Source organism: Physeter macrocephalus, chromosome 12, assembly GCF_002837175.3.
Source record: "Physeter macrocephalus isolate SW-GA chromosome 12, ASM283717v5, whole genome shotgun sequence".
Classification (NCBI taxonomy): domain Eukaryota; kingdom Metazoa; phylum Chordata; class Mammalia; order Artiodactyla; family Physeteridae; genus Physeter; species Physeter macrocephalus.
The window spans coordinates 48,711,579-48,716,286 of record NC_041225.1 but is presented as its reverse complement, the minus strand read 5'-3'; the positions used below and the strand labels follow the sequence as shown (position 1 = coordinate 48,716,286).

Genomic DNA, 4,708 nt, shown 5'->3' with positions numbered 1-4,708 from the left:
CTTCTGACTTACTTCACTCTGTATGACAGACTCCAAGTCCATCTGGACTGGTACATGTAAAAGTATGAAATTAGAATACTCCCTGACACCATACACAAAAATAAACTCAAAATGGGTTAAAGATCTAAATGTAAGTCCAGACACTATCAAACTCTTAGAGGAAAACATAGGCAGAACACTCTATGACATAAATCACAGCAAGATCCTTTTTGACCCATCTCCTAGAGAAATGGAAATAAAAACAAAAATAAACAAATGGGACCTAATGAAACTTAAAAGCTTTTGCACAGCAAAGGATACCATAAACAAGACCAAAAGACAACCCTCAGAATGGGAGAAAATATTTGCAAATGAAGCAACTGACAAAGGATTAATATCCAAAATTTATAAGCAACTCTTGCAGCTCAATAACAAAAAAACAAACAACCCAATCCAAAAATGGGCAGAAGAACTAAATAGACATTTCTCCAAAGAAGATATACAGATTGCCAACAAACACATGAAAGAATGCTCAACATCATTAATCATTAGAGGAGTGCAAATCAAAACTACAATGAGATATCATCTCACACCGGTCAGATTGGCCATCATCAAAAACTCTAGAAATAATAAATGCTGGAGAGGGTGTGGAGAAAAGGGGACCCTCTTGCACTGCTGGTGGGAATGTAAATTGATACAGCCACTATGGAGAACAGTATGGAGGTTCCTTAAAAAACTACAAATAGAACTACCATACGATCCCGCAATCCCACTACTGGGCATATACCCTGAGAGAACCATAATTCAAAAAGAGTCATGTACCAAAATGTTCATTGCAGCTCTATTTACAATAGCCAGGACATGGAAGCAACCTAAGTGTCCATCAACAGATGAATGGATAAAGAAGATGTGGCACATACATACAATGGAATATTACTCAGCCATAAAAAGAAATGAAACTGAGTTATTTGTAGTGAGGTGGATGGACCTGGAGTCTGTCATACAGAGTATGACAGAAGTAATACATACAGAATGTAATGTCATACATACTTCTGTAATGTCATACAGAAGTAAGTCAGAAAGAGAAAGACAAATACCGTATGCTAACACATATATATGGAATCTAAGAAAAAAAAAATGTCATGAAGAACCTAGGGGTAAGAGGGGAATAAAGATGCAGACCTACTAGAGAATGGACTTGAGGATATGGGGAGGGGGAAGGGTAAGCTGTGACAAAGTGAGAGAGTGGCATGGACATATATACACTACCAAATGTAAAATAGATAGCTAGTGGGAAGCAGCCGCATAGCACAGGGAGATCAGCTCGGTGCTTTGTGACCACCTAGAGGGGTGGGATAGGGAGGGTGGGAGGGAGGGAGATGCAGGAGGGAACAGATATGGAAACATATGTATATGTATAACTGATTCACTTTGTTATAAAACAGAAACTAACACACCATTGTAAAGCAATTAGACTCCAATAAAGATGTTAAAAAAGAAAAACTAAAACCTTCCTCAATTATAGATTTGTGCTTCCTGTTAGAAATTAGTAACAACTCTTTGCTTTAAAATACTTTTAGGGACTTCCCTGGTGGCACAGTGGTTAAGAATCCGCCTGCCAATGCAGGGGACACGGGTTCGATCCCTGGTCCGGGAAGATCCCACATGCCGTGGAGCAACTAAGCCCGTGAGCCACAACTACTGAGCCTGCACTCTAGAGCCCGCATGCCACAACTACTTAAGCCCGTGCGCCTAGAGCCCGTGGCCCGCAACAAGAGAAGCCACCACAATGAGAAGCCCGCACACCGCAACTAGAGAAAGCCCGCGCGCAGCAAGAGACCCAACGCCGCCAAAAATAAATAAATTAAATAAATTAATTTAAAAAAAACTTTTAAAAATAATGGGCATCAATGGTGGGATGAATATACCACTTAACCAAAGTAACTGGAATCATCACCATATAAATCACTACTGGATGCCAAGGGAATGAATCAGTTATTATTTATTTATACAACTAAAAGACCACAAACAAAATTACTTCATTGAAAGTCTGTTCATATATATCACCTTTACACATATCACATCTGCATGATACAGGAAGATGGTATGCATGGTGGTTAAGAACATAGTCTGGCATCATAATGCTAGTCTTGCAATTTGGGGAAAATAACTTGAAACTTCAATGTGCCTCAGCTTCCACAGGTGTAAAACAAAGATGATAAACAATGTTGCTGGGTGAGTGAGCCCTTATAAGGCTCTTGGAACAGTGCCTGAGGAGTAAATGCATAGTAACAAATATCAACTGTCAACACAGTGCTTTTAACTTTTTTAAGCCCCTTTACATATACTTTTTTTTTTTTTTCACAACAGCACAGTGAGATTGCTTGGAGAATCACTTTGTCCATTTCAGAGATAAAGTACTGATAAGAGAGGTCATATGATTTCCCTAAGCTATTTTAGGTGGCAGAGTAAGAACTAGAAACTACACCTAACCCCAGCCCCAGACTAAACTGACTAAATCTCCACAGATGCAGTGTGTTAGAAAGATTCTTTTGGGTTTTCCCCATTGTTTACCCTTGGTTGTCAGCAACAGCCAGACTAAGCACCTGGTGGGAAGAAATGGACCACCATTTGCTCAAATTAAAAGGTAAGAAAAGCCTCATTTTCACAGTGCCTGATGCATAGCAGGCAGTCCAAAGACAACTACTGATAAACAAAAAGTGCCACTGTGCTTTCTCAATAACAGAACAAGGCACTCCACAAAATTAAGGCTGCTACCAAAAACAAAAGTCACTTAATCTACCTGTCACATCAAAGTACAATGTAGCAATAGGAACTTAAAAAAAAAAAAGGAAAAAAAAATTTTAATGAATCTTTTTCTTTTACTCTCAAAAACATAACAGTTTTGCAAAAAGGGCTTTCATCAAGACAGTTTTTCGAAAACTAACCCAACTAGTTATACTTCATGACAGGTCTTTGCTCAAATAAGGGACCTACATGAATGGACAAAATTTCATTACTGTTATCACTTTCACCTATACTTATCTTCATTACATTCCTGGGCTTCAACTGAATGTCAATCCTCAGTCTTAACATGCAGCCAAGTGCACACGGAATAGAGTTAATGAACTTCGAAGGCAGAGGCAATGCTCCCGGGGAACCCACCGGAACCAGGTTAATACAAGGAAGCAAAACGTCTCTCCAACAGCTAAGCGCCCGAACTTTTTATTTCTTCCCTTCAAATGGACAACTAGGAGCTCAGATTCACCTTGACGATCAGACTTGACATCAGCCCCTGGCTAGGGCCTACCTTTCCTTTCGTGGCACTGCCACTCTGGCACCTACAGGCAGGTGCCTGGAGGATACACAAATAAGCCAGATCCAGCCCTGTCCCTCCACAGCTCACGTCCAAGCCTCGCACGTGGCGGCCACTTGGGACCTTTGGCACATCTGATTTAACAGTGGCAGAGCCTGGACTGTGTTCGCAGCGGTGCAGCTTCAGGACCCGCCCCGATCTGGAGCAGGAAGGTCTTGGTGCTCTTTTGTAAACACCTGTCAGATACCTGGCCCTCCTCCTCCCGCGGCCACGTCGACCCGGCCCGGGCCGCCCCGCGGCCCCCGACGCCTCCGCTAGCCTCCGGGAGTCGCTTCCCCGCGCCTCCTCTCACCTGAGCCGGCGGCGCCGCCACCCGCGTGGTGACCCCAATTCCCCGTCAAGTAACCATTACAGGGGGCCGCAGCCCAGGGAGGCCCGCGGCTCGGGTGGAAAAGCCCATGGGGCTGCTCCCCCTCCGCCGACCCAGGATCCCCCGGCCGCCGCCGCCATTTTCCCCGTGCCGTAAACCCCACCTGACGGTTCCAGCTTCTCACCTGTGACCAGCAGAGGACCACGCGCGACGCCGTGGGGAGCGCGTGGGCGAACTGGAGAATCCCTGGGGGTCACAACCTCCGTGCAGAACCCGCCGCTAATTCATCCCGAAGCGGGAGTCTTCGGGCCAGTCGCCCTTGTAATGCGTCCCGGCAGGCTCCATCCTGATTGGCTGCGAGCGCCTTGAGGCAGCGGCGTCCCCGGCTGCGTGAGAAGCCCGGGTCCCCGGAGCCCCGCCTCTGCTCCCCCGCCTGGGGCTCCCCGGGCGCGCGACACTGAGGGCTCCCTTAAAGTGACCACGCTCATTTCCGGCCCGCCTCCAGGAGAGGAGGGACCCACAGAGCGAGGGGGTGTAGGGGCGAGTAGCAATAAGAAATAGGGAATGCCGGAGGGCATTGTCCCAGGCAACCTAATGGTCCCTCTAACCCCTGGAGTTTCAAAGTGACACTAGATATCTGGGGAGTTTAATTTACAAACTGTGGACTGACAAGAAAGGCACAACCTAAAAATTGAGAATTATGTTTTACTGGACGAACATACTGAGGACTTAAGCCTAAAAGGCAGCCTCTCAGATCGCTCTGAGGGACTATGCTGTTCATTAAAAACCAGACATCTCAAGTTAATGAAGTTAGCACTTTTCTACCTATGGAAAGATGCAAGAGTCTGGGCTCATCAAAATCATTCCTTTGAAATGCACCTCAACTGTCTAGGGCCAGTATCCTGGTTTTTTTCCATCCTGAACTCCCTCAGGGTGCACGGTGCGGGGGAGGGGCGGCAACTGTGTTGGCTGATGGCTTGATGGCCACAACATCCTTTGTTTATTGAAATGGCTGGTGATATTCTTTGTCCACAAAGCCTAAC

At 45.5% G+C, this 4,708-nt stretch overlaps 1 protein-coding gene across 2 annotated transcripts in view; it reads right to left on the bottom strand.

Annotated features, from left to right (window-relative positions):
* The window catches only part of LCLAT1 (lysocardiolipin acyltransferase 1), a 194,886-nt gene extending 190,852 nt beyond the window's left edge, over positions 1 to 4,034 (bottom strand). The window contains exon 1 of one of the 2 annotated variants that reach the window (XM_024118510.3): positions 3,850 to 4,034. The gene's annotated coding sequence lies outside the window, so the exon portion shown is untranslated. The remainder of the gene's footprint in view (positions 1 to 3,849) is intronic. The other variant, XM_055089096.1, reaches the window with a different exon arrangement.
* Between the last annotated feature and the right edge of the window lie 674 nt (positions 4,035 to 4,708).